Below are 16,717 nucleotides of genomic sequence, written 5' to 3'. Positions count from 1 at the left end.
TTACTCACATAAGTTAATTTGACCTTCGTAATATCAACATAGATCCTGATTGAAATGAGGAGATTAAATTAAGGATTCTGATTCAATTCAGTCTCATTCATCTGTCTCAATCCGGTCTCATTTTTCAGGCAATTTGCATACTGACTGAAAATTTTAAGTCAATATATACATTGCCTCAGTGAATCAGTCAATATACATTTTGACTGGAATGTTCAGTCAGTATACAAATTGCCTGATTACAGACAATAACTGAAACACGTATAAGTATAATCTGTTATATGAAAATACAAATAACATAAATAAATGCATTTATCTACATGAAATGAATGTGGGGTTTTGCATTGATGTCATCATCGGATTTATTTAGTATAAACTTTCTAAAATCCTATTTGCAATATGAGAATAATATCGAACAAACAGACTTAATACTACAAGTGTCTTGAAGTACTATTGAATGAAAAGCAGGACATATAGCTACAGAAGGATAGTGTATGGATTGTAAAGGAAATAACCTGTCAACATACACTCTTCAAAAAAGAAACGTACAGGTAGTACGTAGTTCACCGAACCCGACTACACAAAGTCATCCGGTATCTTAATTGGATATATGTTATTGGAAAATTTTGATGGCATGATATTCGACAAATGGCATTCATTGTCCATTTGCAATGTCTCAAACGGCATTGTTCTCACACTTGTTCAAACATGTCATGGATGAAAACAGTAAAGAAAATGCACGTGCAAGTTATGGCATTCGTAACTCGTGGTAGTGGCTACAAAAAGGCAAGCATGAGCCAATAATTTGTCATTCAATTGCCAGCATGTTTCAAGTTCCAAAATGCCGAGACTCAGTGCTGCCGATCGGAACATCGCCATTGGACGTATCCAAAGAGGGGAGTTGCAGTCTTTTGTTGCACCCCACTTCAACGTCCGAAACAGCACCATTTGCCGCCTTTGGGGCCGATACACACAGTTCAATTTCACTGCAGACATTTCGAGAACCGGCCGACCAAGAGTTACCACCCCTGCACAGAATCGCTACATTCAACTGCTCCAACTTGGTCATCCCAATGCCACAGCTACGGAGACTGCAGGACGCATCCCTGGTTTGAGGAGGATATCGGACCAGAGTGGAACGATCTTCGCGAGGCAGAAGACCAGTTATCGTCCCTTTTTTGCAACAGATCCATCGACGGCGACTCTTGCCTTGGAATTTGATTGTGAGGGTCTTATCCTACACCACGTGATCTGACTTGGTTGTGGTTCAAGGAAATTTGACAGCAAATTGCTACTGTTACATGAATCGACCCAATCGAACACCTCTGGGATGAACTCGATCGACGTTTACGTCAACGTCAGAACAAGCTGCAGACACACTCACAACTGGCCAAAGCGTTAGAAGCAGATTGGACCAGAATGCGTATACGTATCCAGTCAGTTTAGAGATGTAGAGCCGTGATTGCTGCCCGGGCCGACCACACGAGATACTGATTACAGCGCAACCTTGTGCCCTTATGTGACATGACAATGACCAGTTCCCAATGCCTTTGTACAACGACAACATGTTACTGTCGAGCTGCAAAATTTCATTTTTGTATCTGTGATATCAAATTATATATATCGACTTGATAAGGTAGAAGAAATTAACTACAAATCTACCTGTGCATTTCTGTTTTTGAAGAGTGTAATTATAAAAGTTATGTTACTAAAACAGGAAGATATAACTATGATTTACATCTATTTATGTATCATACATATCTTGTGGGGTGGTCACATTTTGTTGTTTGATAGGACAAATCTCTGTTATACTACTACTACTACTTTTAGAGCATGAGTATCATAATTCTGTAAGAAATTATACTTCAATAAGTTAACACCTGTCATGACTCAAAGCACTTAATGGTGGGACACGTTTTATAAGGGGCAGAAAAAGTATGATGACTGGTATGTATATATCAACTGATAGGTGCATGTTAGATTTTCATTTAGCATATTTCTAAAACATAATGTAAGAATAAAAAATAATAAATCCGATTTAAGAGGAAGTTTTGATATAAAGGTAACATTTGAAATCAGTTGTTTTATTCTGAACGTTTTTTCTTCTTCAATTATTTGTAAAGGCACGGATTCATACTCAATGGTAAAGACCTGCCAAAGAGGTTTGTGTGCAAATGTAAGGCGTATCTCCAATCTTATTATATTGTTGAAGTCCATGGTAGTATGAAACTATTTGTTAAGGTTTGAATAGTTGAATGCTTTGAATTATCATGGGAAATAACACAAAGGCTAATTAATAAAATACGTTTTCATTCTTTCATCGATCTGACGTAGAAAATACCGTGGCAATATACTGCTTTTTATGGCGATTTCCCCGCTATCTTCCATCGTGACAAATCGACTTTTAACTGAAGATTCAATAAGTGTTAATATCCTCAACTAATAATCACTAAAAAATATGTGCTAGTTAACAATATTCGGTTGTAAACGACCGTTTTTCATGAAGGTGCAACGCTTTAGCTTGGCTCCGTCTCTACATATTACTGGTTGTCGCAGCGCGGCTTGATCCGAGAACCAGACCGGAAGCGACAGGATGGGCCATCGCTTTTATGATTTCAAAAGGAGAGTTTTTGCCCTTTGGGACTAAAAAAACGACCATTTATATGGTGACGACATAGCGATAGCATGACACGACAATACGATATCGTGATACGATATAGCGATAACATGAGAAGACATTGCGATATGGTAACGCGATACAGCGAAATGGCGTTTGGGCAAAGTAGCAATATTGCGATATGGCGACATTGCGATATTGCTTACTCGCCATTTGTGAAATGAAGGAAAGCGGATACGTAGGATAATACCGAACATCTCTCATACAAATAGAGCGGGACGTAAGTTTGATAAACGCACTCATAACCCAATATACTGAAATGGCAGGCCCGAAGGCACCCTGTTCCTAACCGTAGCTCAATTGTTGTAATTCTATAACGAATTCTTCCATCGTAGCCCCAAGACGTGTTTTTGTTATTCATTGGCAAGACGACTGATCAGTTGAACGAATTAGAACCATTTAATCACCGGATCCTACAAAGTAGGCTTATATTATGTTTATTCAGCAAGATCACGTATGCCATCGGCCCATGTCACAGCAGTTGTACAGCAGCCATTCTTGTAGTTGAAATTTACATCAGCAGTTTTGTCCTTAATTGCATAGACTTATAAATGTAAATAGCCAAATTTCTTATGCTATTACATTTATCACTTGACATCAAGACATTGAATTTATGTAATTTGGGAAATACATAGTAGTTTCTTGGAAACCTACAATTTTTTTTTTCTGTCATATATTAACTGGAACGACAGAGCACACTGGATATATGACATTATTCCACCAAAGTCACGAACTAAGTTAGCATGTCGACTGTTTCTAAACAATTATCTACGACACTGGCATACTTGTTTGCCGATACCTTTGTCACTTCCAATGTCTTCTGTTACATATATACATATGTCATGCGGTTTGTGTCTATAACAGTAAGCAGATGCGTCCATAGATTGCCTGATCATGTTGATAGTCTTTTTCTTGCAATGTTGAACATCAGAGTAGATGAAAGCTTCGTCAATCAGGACATTGTCACGGGATAAGTCGTCTGGACCAATATCGTCAGAGAGGTTTTAGACACTTCCGATTGTATATCCATAGGTAACTTCAGCCATGTCTTCGATGTCATTGATCCTTGGAATAATAGTCAGTTACATCGTTGATGAGGATAGTCTCTTAACATCAATTATGATACCCCATGATGATCAACTGGTTACACTGTCCTTGAAGTTGATCGGATGAACACAGACTCCTGGTACATCAATACTGTCTAGCTCACATGGTTCTGTCTCAGTCAGACATTGAATGTGATAGTGTGAGATATTCGAGAAAAAGTCAAGGTTATGCATGACATCCATATGGCGTTGTGCACAACAGTCGAATCCAGCGATTTTCTTGATTATCCATTTGGTGTAAAGGGCCAAAACACAGGGGCAATTATATGAATGGAATGGAAAATCAGTGATGACACCAGGTGTTCGCGAAAAGGGTAAGTAGAGCCTGCCCTACCGATATCACCCGACATTCACACAATTTCCATGAATTACGCCTGCTGTGTACAAGTGCAGAGATTCTATAAAGGTAAAGCAAAACGTTTAAGAAATATGTTCGTTTGGGCTATTTCATGGTCAGTGGGGGTATGGTTACATCTGCAGCTATTAAACTTTATATTTGCATCTTTACGACTCCTTCAACATCTATTGTACTGTTGGTTCTATGTCTAACAAAGATCAAATTCATTTTGAGGTTGTTATGAAACATGGTTGTATCGTTTATTAGCAGTTAATATTGCAACTTTACTTGTACAAGCATGAGACTTTGCAATTGTTGGATCTTGAGAAGGACATTTTATGGTGGTCTTTCTTGCACAAGTTAGAGGAGCTGCTTGTGGTTCTACAAGAACATGCACCACCTCCTGTTGAAATAAGATTCAGCTTACCAGTCGCACATTGCACATCAGACAGAGAAACTGATTTGGAATTGTATTTGAATTGCTTATGTGAAATAGTATTTATCTAGACGTTAACTGTTAACCATGATGGAAATACACAAGTACATTTAGCAACCATAGGCAATGATCATATGCATATACGGTATCTGTTGCTAAACAAGACATGAAATAAGTTATATATGGAACCCAAGCAAACACAGTGACAACATTACATCCCCGTCAGGAACCAAACAACCACCCAGCCACATCGACCTCTGAAGGAACAGTGGGTCAATATTGAACTGGCAATACAGAGTAATGTATATATTATACAAACCTGTCGACGAAGGACGGCAATATATCAGTAATGTACCACAGACCGATGACTAACCAGTTTATAGTTATATATGTAACATTCTAGGCCTAAGTTAAGCTTCAAAAGGTTTCATGGTAGACATGTGGAAGGCATTTCCCAATTTGAGGCGTCAGGGACAAAAATGATGTCTGATGCAACTGCCTGTTGCCTGACTTGTACCGTATGTTACCGTGGTTTTTTTTTTTCAGGTTAACAATGTACTTGCCTTGCATGATGTTTGATGCAATTGCCTATTTTGACTTGTACCATATGTTCCCGTGGTTTTTCTTTCAGATTAACAATGTACTTGCCTTGCATGATGTCTGATGCAATTGCCTGTTTTGACTTGTACCGTATGTTCCCGTGGTTTTTCTCAGGTTAACAATGTACTTGCCTTTGCATGATGTCTGATGCAACTGCCTGTTTTGACTTGTACCGTATCTTCACCTGTGTTTTTCTCAGGTTAACAATGGACTTGCCTTTGCATGTGTTAGTAACGGGTGCCACCAGTGGGGCAGGATACGCTCACCTGTTCGCGAACAGCTGGTATCATCATGATTTAATAGTGATTCATAAACAAATGTTCATGATATAGTCGAAATCGTAAAATCGATTCTGTTTTGAGCAGAGATTTCCTATGAATAAGGAAAGGCTTCTAAACATGTTTGCTGTTATAATTGTCGGTCCTGTTCTAAAATTACGTTTCATGTTTCAGCATACAACCCACACAACCAGCTCCTGACGTAAAACCAAGAAAATGAAGATCATTTACAGGAGGACATTTACAATTTTATTAGTCGTTTATGGCATTTGTTCATTCGTACCTATCATATTCAAATTCAGAAAGAAACTATGTATTGAGAATAATATATGTAAAGTCAGTAGCAAGGATCTTTTCTACGTTTCGAAACAAAGATCTGATTTTAACCAGTTACTAGACAGAAAAATCGACTTCGGGAGAAACATAGTACATACACATGACGTGGTGCCAAGGACGGTTCATTTCATTCAGTACTCCGTCAATGGAAGGAATAAGTTTGAGTTTCATCACATGCTTTCAGTTATGTCTGCTAACAAATTTATCAAACCAGACAGGATCTTTTTCTGGATGGACAAAGAACCTGAAAGTCAGTACTGGAAGGACATTCGGGCCCAAATCCCAAGTATGCATCTTATCTACCGACCCAAACCGACGACCATTCGAGGCAGAAAAGTAGAAATCATTGAGCATGTGAGTGATGTCATGAGGTTAGAGATCCTATTGGAGTATGGCGGAATATATCTTGATCTGGATGTGATAGTTGTCAAGTCCTTCGATCCTCTCCTTAAGTATGACATTACGATGGGAAATGAGGGAAAACATCTTCTTTGTAATGGAGTATTGGTAGCAAAGCCATGGACAGAGTTTATGATCTTATGGCACAGAGAATTTACAACATATGAAGACAACGTATGGGGACACCATGCTGTGGTAGTCCCGGGCAAACTGGAAATCAAATACCCTAACCTCATTCATACAGAGACGAGATCACTACACCACCCTAGTTGGAATGAACTTGACTTCCTTTACAAGGAAGGACAACTCTATGACTGGAGAAGCAACAACTATGCTTGTCATCTTTGGATAAGATTCCATGGGAAGAAGCACAACGCCACAGACATCAAAACCTGGAACACGACTGTTGGGGAACTTTTTCGCTATGTTTACTATGACGACTGGAGAATAATAACGTAAATAGCAAATGCAGCTGATAGAAATAATACAAATTGCGAGAAACTTACGGTTAGGTCAATGTTAGCTTAATACCTATCGGTTTGGGGCCGACCATCTTTATTATTCTGGTACGGACCTGGGATTCTTGTTTGAAAGAAATACAAGCTTTTTCCATGGACCCACAACATGATATATACTACTTTTCAGAACGTCAAGCATTTCAAGTGGGCAATTTCTTTGTTTTGTAAAACCTGAGGAAAGAGTATGTCTTTCAAGGCATTTCCTGGACAGATTGTCTTTAAATATCCCAGGCTCCACCAGAATATCAACAGTCGACCCAGCGTGTGCATTGTTTTATGTAACATGATTAGTTTACCTGTAAATTACAGATATAATTATCTCTAATATATGACAGGATAAAAAGAAGACAGCCTTCAGTGATCAGATCATAAAAACTGATGCCCATTGTACAGCCAATCTACAGCTTTATAAAATACCTTCTTGATAACTTGGGGACCATGAGAGTCACTGGTGGTCGAATCGTCTGAGGAGCAACATTTAAGCGGTGTTTATGATACTTGAAAACGTTGTTTGAGAGACTATCATGTTGTTATGTGTACAATTTGACATCTTGAACGGAGGGACTGAACATGATTTAAATGTTACAAAATACAGGCAAGGGCAACTTATGCATACATTTGAATACAGATACAAATGGATAAGTGGTGAAAATAGGGCTCTGACATCCTTCGTTTCCGAAATCATTATCTTCGAACCATCAAACAGAAACGTGAAGAATAGGATATCATCTGTTTTCCTAGATGAGACGTGGGTAAATGCCTATGGCACAGCCAGCAGTCATTGGGTAGCCAGTTGGAACTACAAGGAGTCTTGGAGAACTTTACCAATGGGAAAATAGGAAAGACTTATCGTTCTCCATGCTGGCTGTGCTAGTCAGGGTTTTCTCTGGACGACTTTTCGACGACTAATACACGGAAATGAACGGCAAGGTATTTCTGGAATGGGTGAACGATAACTTGGTCACTGCTTTGCCGGCCAAGTCCCTTATTATCATGGACTAAAAAACCATGTCACAGTATGCAAAATCTAGAAAGCAAGGCGGCGTTTAATAGCCTTAAAGGAGACATTGTGACGAGGCTGCAATGGATGAATAACCTTTCCTTCCATGGCTATAAAATATGAAATCATCTTATCTAACAAACCTGAGCCCAATATTGTTGACAGTTACAACAAAGATCAAAGTCACGGCGTCCTACTACTTCCCCCTTACCACTGCGATCTGAACACAATAGAGTTCAAATGGGGTATCGTCAAAGGAGACGTTGAATGATTGAACAACGTTTAAATTGCAGGATGTTGAAAAGCTAGTAAATGAATCCCTATGTCGGATAACAGTGGAGACATCGCAACATTGCGTTTCCGAAGTCCTCAACGCGATAGTCAAGATAATGCTCACGTGATGGACTTCAGCAAGCAACAGTAACACAAACAATTCGACGAGGGCTGTGACATGAGCGAGTCAGATTGTGATTATCATGAGACGACCCCGCTGTCATTCCCTGGTCCGTTGTGTAGCACGTGTGTGTTTGCGCTGTTCCTCCAAAAATGTCAGCTTGTACACATAACAACACGATAGTTTCTTGAACAACTCTTTCCAGTGGTGGGATTAAAATTAACATAAACCAGATATTGTTGGGTACAGCGTATTCGTTGCCGTGTACAGTATTCACATATGATAGATGTTGATTTTTATTTTTGCAATCCATCTTTTCATTTTGAGCTAAACAGACTGTAGTCGGTTGTGTCATGTGTGGACAGGCATGACACAGCTATGACATGCTCTTACGGAGAAAGGTTGAACGAGTAAGGTTACAATTTAACGTCAGTGCAAGAGAAAGGCTGAAGACGTATAGACGTGGCATTGCATTTGGATAAAACTATTTATTTTCCCAGAAAACTGTAAACCCACGCTTGTTAGTTGATGGCTAGTTTCTTTGAATTTGTATGGTTTGTATGGTTACTTTCTTCCCCAGTGATTACTCTTGGTTTTCATGAAAAATTGTGGACGCTGTTGTTTGTCAGTACCTTAGGTTTTGGGGCGGACAAGCGGACGAACTTTTCCTTTGATCTGTGGGATGTTCTTTGGTGAACTGTCACACGTGAGTGTCACATCTATGTTGGCCGTTTTCATAAGGTGGTTGCTGATCTAGTAACTGTTGAACCTTTTGTAAGGCTGCTATCTAAGATAAGTGAAGGTAATGGGACATTGATTTACTGGATTATTGGTTTCTTTGTCAAAGTTGCAGTTGGCTATGGCTCTTTGGGTGAGGGTGATATCATTAGACAATATATAAAAGGTAGGGGATGGGCTACCATACAGAGGATGCCCGCGCTTTGAAAAACAACAAGTATAGAGATTGGCCAACGTATGCAGGTGCTTGTGGGCTACAAAGCTGATAGTTTATTATACGAAAGGATATGCCATGGCAACTACAGCTGCCCTGCACTGGTATACATAAATATGAGGAAAGCTCAACGTGAGCTATTTTCACTATTCCACCTCTGAAAATTTGGGAAAGACATGGTTTCCACTGAAAGGGCAAACAACCCCGGAGTTTTGAAGTAAGTTGATTTGTTACACAGGTAGCCCACAAGAACCCCGCCACAATGCACCAACGTGCTACCCCACACCCACAGTTTCCAATGTTATCTGTGGGACGATGTTTGAGAATAAATGATGGTTGATTTCTTTGTTAGGGTTAGCAGTAAGTATCGTTTTATGTCGCTTTTAGCAATATCACGCCGGCGGACACCAGACATTGGCTTCACACACCGTAACCATGTGGGAAATCGAACTCGGGCCTTCGGCGTGACGGGCGAACGCTTTAACCCGTAGGCTACCCCACCGGACCACGGTGGCTGATGACTAGGGCTCGTTAGGGGATGGTGATATATATATATATATATATGGCAATCATATAATGCCATTAATTGAACTTAAGTTTCTTTGAACCATTTCCCTGAAACATGTGATGATTGGCCATGGAAATCGTCGTGATTTCATTTTGTACTGGTAATTTGTGAACTGCTTAGGGATTTAGTTCTGTCTACAGTGGTGTATGCTGCAGCATTTTAATTTCTGTTGCATGGGTATATGTATAATGTATAATTAAATTTCTGGGACATGTGGTGAATATACTGGACTGTGGGGATGTTTCCATCACTGTTGTAAGGTTCTATGTCTAGGAAGGGTAATTGGTTTGGTTGATCATTTGATGTTGATGATTCAGTCGGATTGGGGAGTCCAGGTCTTTTTGGTGATGGTAAATATGGTATCTTCCTTTCTGACCTGAGCATCTGGATATGTATTGCTTTTGCATATTGCACAAAATATATTCAAACATTGTGTTCATGTGGAAACGCTTTTCCTTTTATGTTCTTTGTTTATTGACCAATGAATTAATATTTTTGAAAACAATCATTCACAATGAATAGCTTTATTGATGCTGACAATTGCTGCTGATATATATATGGCAATCATACAATGCCATTAAATGAACTTAAGTTTCTTTGAACCATTTCCCTGAAACATGTGATGATTGGCCATGGAAATCGTCGTGATTTCATTTTGTACTGGTAATTTGTGAACTGCTTAGGGATTTAGTTCTGTCTACAGTGGTGTATGCTGCAGCATTTTAATTTATGTTGCATGGTTATATGTATAATTTATAATTAAATTTCTGGGATGTTTTTTCTTATTAAATAAACGGTTTAACATCAACCATAACGTATTCAATCATTATGTTCAACACTGCTTTGAATAGTATATACGTTTTATTATGATTTGTCAGCCTAGTTGTTGGAGAGAAGAACGACTGCAGTGCTAACCAGGGAGATGGTATACGTAACTGAAAGATAAAGGCCGGATCTGAGATTCGAATCCATGATCGTGGCAGCTGGCAACACCTTCGACCATTACGAAGTCTTTGTCGGTATCTCCAGTGAACGATTTACTTTTTTTGTAAAACCTGATGAAAAAGTACTTCTTTCTAGCATTTTTTGGAACTTAATATTTATGGAACAGAATATCAATGGTCTGAACATGCTGTCCAGACTTTTAGGCATGTTACTACTTTGGAATATGTCTAAAAAAAATATTAAAAAAACATGTTCCCACAGAGGGGAACGGGGGCCTAGTCGTCTAAGGCGCCGTAATTTGCAATGCTCAGTTGCTTCCCTTTGGCCATGATCGTTGAAAACTCCAATTACCCAACATCCAACTGCGTCATTCAGTTAAATGTTTAACCTTTTGATCCTAGAATCAATGGACTGACCATTGAATTTGTCATGATTTCATTTTGAACTGGTCATTGGTGAACAGGTTAGGGATTCAATTGGTGTATGCTACAACATTATTTTCTTAGAAGGTGGAGTACTAAGTAAGGATAAGAAATTATAGATGAACAACTTCTTTATTACAATTAAGAGCGACGTTTCGGTGTAGGTTCTAACACCGTTATCAAGCAAGTGATTTACAGAGTGTAAGTAAGCAAGTATACACAGCATAACCGCTATCCTGAGCAACTAGTACAACAGACGATAAAGAACATCACCAAGAAATCTCAGTCTGCACCCGTTGTGATCAGCCTCCCCTACTTTGGAATAGTTAGCCACAAAATCCAGACACTCTTAAAGAAACAGGCCAACATTGATGTAGTTTTCATAAGAAGTCATACTATTCAGAACACAATTAAAACCACAGGGAAACCACCATCCAGCCACAAGCTAGAGCCATCAGGAGCAGTGTACCACATTCCATGCACTTTCTTACTTACTTATTTTGGAGATTTTACGTGCGCTTTCCGACTGCAGCGTATTTCGCACACGCGCCCGGCCAAGCCATTTAATGCGTTTCAGAAAAGGGGGAAAAGTTGTTTGGCAATCCAGTAGGGGTGTTTTAGTGGCTGTTTATATAGAATTTTGGAAATTTTGAGATTTAGAAAAAAATGCCAAGAGGGTTTGGGGGGCGAACTTAGGGAGCTGTGTATGGAAGTTTGTTAGTTTGATTATGTGGTTTGGTTTTGGTAGTTTATTGGGGTTTTAAATGCGATTTATTAGTCCTGTTTTGATTAAGTATACGCCTAAGGCTTTGAATTTTTCTATTTTATTTTGTGGGTGTAGGATTGCATCTAGAGTAAGAGCCTTATTTAGATATAGGATGGTTTGTAGTGTAGTTCGGTGTGTTAGGTAGTGGGTGCAGTGTATGAGTGCGTGTTCTGGGGTTTCTTGTTGTTTGCAATGTGGGCAGGTTCTTGTTGCGTGTTTTCTTATTATTTTGAGGTGATTATTTAGGTTGGTATGTCCTGTTTGGAGTTTAGTGATTACTCTGTCGATTTTTTGGGACGGATGTAGAATTTTTGGTTTGGTTAGGGGTTTTTTTAGAACCTTTTTGATTTGGCTATTTGAGTTTAGATATAGGTAATGGCATTTTTTGGTGATTTTTTGTTTGTTGACACTTTTAATTTCTGATTTGGAGATGCGTAGGTTTAGGCTTATTACTGGGATTTTAAGGGATAGTTTAGCTGCTTTATCGGCGTTTTCATTGCCGTATAATCCTACGTGGGCGGGGATCCAAATGAATACTATTTGTTTGCCTGCCTTAGTTAAATCGTTTGAGCTTTTTAGTATTTGATTTATTAGTTCAGGGCGGTTTTGGGTGGTTTTTTTTTGGAGGGCTTGTAGTCCACTGAGGGAGTCAGTAAGTATTAGGAATTAGATTGTTAATTATGAAGGGCTGAGGCCATGCCCATTAGTTCGGCCGTGAATATTGATTGATTGTTTGGTAGTCGATAGGATTGTGTGGTTTTAGTTGGTTGTGTGATATGGACTCCGAAACCTGTGTGTTTGGAGATCGGATTTGAGGATCCGTCCGTGTAAATGTGACACCAATTTGGCCAATTTTCGTGTATGTATGCTTGTGAGGTGGTTTTTGCTATGTTTGCGTCGGTTTGTTTATTTATTGTGCTAGCTTGTGTTATGTCTATTTTGAGTGTTTTAAGTTTTGGGGGGAAGACATTTGATTTTTTACAGTTTTGTTTAAGATAGTTTATTTGGTGTTCATTTAAGTAATTGGTTATTCTTTGGGATATTGGAGTAAGTAGAGGGTGTTTTCGAGCTAGGGCTTGGTTTTTGGGGATGATATTTTTGTTTATTAGGTTTTGGATTAGGGGGTTGGATTGAGACCCGGCCCAGAAATTTAGGGTTAATTGTTCCCTACGTAGATTTAGTGGCATTTCTCCTGTTAAGACCTGGAGTGAAGTGTAGGAGGTGCCATGTTGAGTGCGTGTTATTAGTTTTAGAGCCTGATATTGGATTGAGTCTAGTTTTTTGCTTAGGGATTGGTTTAGGGTGTCGTATATGGCACATCCGTAGTCTATTTTAGATCTAATTAGTGATATATAGAGTGAGAGGAGGGTGTCTTTGGAGGCCCCCCAGTTTGAGCCACTCAGGCATCCTAGCGTATTTAGATCTTTGCTACGTTTAGTTATTAGATTATTTATGTGAGCGTCCCAGGAGAGATGTTTATCGAAAATTAGTCCTAAGAATTTGGTTTGTTTTAGGAATTGAATTGGTTTGTTGTTTAGCTGGAGTTTTGTGGAGGCGGGTTTCATGTTTTTGTGTTTAAATACTATACCTGTGTTTTTTTCCGAGTTAAGGGAGAAGCCCCATTTGTCAGCCCATTGCTGTATTTTGTTTAGAGATTTTTGGAGTAGGTTTTGGGCCATTTTAATGCTTTTTGTGCGGATCCAGAGTGCTCCATCATCCGCGAATTTAGGTGTTTATTTTAGGGGATAGGCCCTCGAATAGATCATTTATCATTATATTGAAGACTGTGGGGATGAGGATACTGCCCTGGGGAGTGCCATTTTCTAGGGGACATTAGTTTGCCTGTTTAGTTGTTTTAAGATGGATGGAGGTTTTGGCTGCTTTTATTATGTGATCTGTGGGACATCGTGTACTTCCCATTGAGTACTTTGGGCTAGATCTGCGGTGCATTTAGGTAGGTCGATAGCCGACATTTTTTGGTTAATCGTATCGTACCTCGTGGGTTGTTTGTTATTTAGGAGTACTAGGTCGTTTGTTTGTTTCTATCCATTAGGATATAAGTTTGCCATGATTATCTATTTTATCATTTATACTCCAGGTAGGATGGTGAGCGTTAAAGTTTCCTAGGAATACAGTGGATTTGTTGCTTATTTGGAGTAGCTTATTTAGATCCTAGGGTTGGACTTTTTGTTCTACCCAGTGGTATATATTAATGATGTTTATCTTTTTGTTATTTAATGTGATTTGAATTCCGTTAGCTTCCAGGTTTGGCGAGTCTATCTTTATTTCGTCGTAGTTTATATCTTCCCTGATATATATGATCAGTCCTCCTGCGGCTCTACCTGTTTTTGGTTTAGCTCTATCTGTTCTATCTGAGTTCGGTAGTTCGGTAGTGTGAATTGGGATTTTTTGGAGAATTTAGTTTCCTGAATACAAGCAATATGTGGGCCTTTATCTCGTATAAATTTAGCTTTTAGTTCATGGGAGGTGAGTCCGTTGGCGTTCCACTGAAAAATATTTAGTCCTTCCATTATTGGGGTCGGGTGTTTTGTAATTTTGGTTTTAGTTTTATTTTACTTGGTGACTTCTTTTAGGTGGAGGTTAAAGAGGAAGAAGGGGAGATTGGGTAAGTTTAGATTGAATGCTACTTTGTGGAAGGATTTCATGCTAGCCTTTGGTGAGTTTTGACTATGCATGTAAGCTAGGAGTAAAGTGAGACTGTTTATGTTTTTGATGGTGGTTACTTGGGGGGTTTTGCGGTTAAGTTTTTTTCTTTCTTTTAGGGTCTGAGAAAGTAGTTTCATTTGCTTTAGTTGGAGTAGCTTCGATTGTTTCTTCTGTTGTGGAGTACTCTTCTTCATCAGTTAAGTTAGATTTAGCTGTTTGGGTTTCCATAGGGGTGGCTTGCGGTGTGGGGGGTTGTGTTTGGGCTTGCGGGGTGGGCGTAGCTGTGGATTTAGTGTTTGTGAGTTTTTTTACTTGCTTGTGGGGTAATGTTGTTGCCTTGTGGGCTGTAGAGTGTTTGGATGAGGGTCGTGTTGTGGTGGTCGTTTTGTGGTTTATTTTGCATGCGGGTGTTGATGTTGTGGCTATGTGAGGTGTGGGAGAGTTGGTGGGTTGTTGTGTGGCTGCATGTGTGTGTGAGGTGGGTGCGGTTTCTATGTCGTCGCCCCAGACAGAGCTTGCGGTTATGGGTGTGGTATTTGTTTGAGGGATGGTGTTTGGGTGCGGTGTAGGGAGAAGTGGTTTTGATGCGGGTGATGCAAATTTTCGTGTTTGGATTTTGGCCGTTTCTATGTTAATGTGTTTGTTGGCCTGCTGGGTGAGGGTGTGTCTGTGTGGGCATTGGTTTGAAAGTGAAGTGTGTTTGATGGATTCGCAGTAGATGCACCAGGGTGAGCATGTGCCTGTGCAGTCTGTTTGTGCGCATTTGTTACATTTAGTTTTTTGAAATGTGGATTGGGAGGCTGTGTGATCATAATTGAGGCAGTTGGAACATTGTTTGACCTTTTTATATAGGGTTTGACTTCTAAGTTAGTGTGGACTGCGACAGATATGTCTTTAGGGGCTTCTGGAAATCTAGCGGGTTTTTTAAGTTGATGATAACAATTGAGGTTGAGACCGTTTTTTCCATTTCTAGTTGAGGTGATTCTGCGGGTACTTGTGACTTGAGGTTGAGGGTTTAGGTCTTGGTTGATGTTTGCTTCTAGGGAGTAAAGTTCAGTTTTTTCTCTTGGATTGACTCTAATTTACGCCTTGTGTGTATTGCTGCCAGTTTGGTTTTTGTTTGATTATGGTAACGTGGAATATTTGAGTTATTTTATTGGCTGCCATGAAGGATTCTTGGTTAGGGAAAATAATTTGGTATCCTTTGTTGGCTTTTGGCATTCCATGCAATTGTGGACAAGCTTACATAGGAGAAACATCTAGGCCCCTCAAAACCCGAATTAAAGAACATCAAAGCTCAGTCTCCAAAGATGACTCTAAATCAGCTCTATCAGACCACATCCGTGAGAACCCAAGCCACAGCATCCAGTGGGAGAGAGTCACAACCCTCGCCACCGCCCTCAATCAACCGTGACCAAGGATATTACATACCCCCGGCGTACCATCAACTCATCAAAGACGGCCAATCGGCCATAATCCCGTTGTTTAACTTTACTGGCTTCATCCTTTTTTTATGGCACTGACTTCACCGATGATTGTCATCACTGCCCTTGTGTATACATAACAGGCTTCTCTACTCCAGTATAACAATATCTACTCTACTGTATAAACATTGCCTCCTACTTGTATATATACCTGCTTCCTACACTTTGTAAATCGCACTCATTTCTACTCACACCCACGCCCACCACTCAAACACACCCTTTCACCCAGCTCCTAAAAACAAAAAACACCTAATCCCCCCTTCTCCTAAACACAACACTCGCTCTTTCCTACTCACCACCCACGCCCACCACTCACATACCTCCACTCCTTCGACTAAATATCTCTTAATCCCCGCTTTCCACTTGTCTCACCTTATCCCAGCCTTCCAGAATCAAACTTAATCTTCAATAAATAATCCATTTCCCAAACCCTCCTACTAAAACCAACAACAAATAACCACCGCAACCTCCTCCGCCTCCTAAACACAAATCACCAAGTAAAAACAACAAACCAACTCACCTCCCCAAAACACTCCACCACCACTCACCACAACACACGCTCTCCAACACAACACCCAAACAATATGACTGACACCCGCAACGCCACACTCGCAGACATTCCAGCTCCTTACTCACCCACGCCTGCGGAAGCGCACAACACTTCTGGGAGGTCACTCGAAAACATCGTCCCGACCGAGTATGGCGAAAACACGACATACACCACCCCAACCAAACCAGCTAACTCGCCACCACAAAACACCAAAAAACGCAAACTCGACACATCCACTCCACCTCCATCGCCAACACCCTCCCCGGCCGCCTTCCTCACCACCTT

General features: G+C 40.0%; 1 pseudogene; it reads left to right on the top strand.

The window, feature by feature from the left end:
- Window positions 1-838: 838 nt before the first annotated feature.
- The window catches only part of LOC139455151 (tripartite motif-containing protein 42-like), a 28,650-nt pseudogene continuing 12,771 nt past the window's right edge, over window positions 839-16,717 (top strand).

The sequence above is a fragment of the Haliotis cracherodii genome, unplaced genomic scaffold, assembly GCF_022045235.1.
Source record: "Haliotis cracherodii isolate W230 unplaced genomic scaffold, xgHalCrac1.p SCAF_11, whole genome shotgun sequence".
Taxonomy (NCBI): Eukaryota; Metazoa; Mollusca; class Gastropoda; order Lepetellida; family Haliotidae; genus Haliotis; species Haliotis cracherodii.
This window is presented reverse-complemented; position numbering and strand designations above follow the sequence as displayed.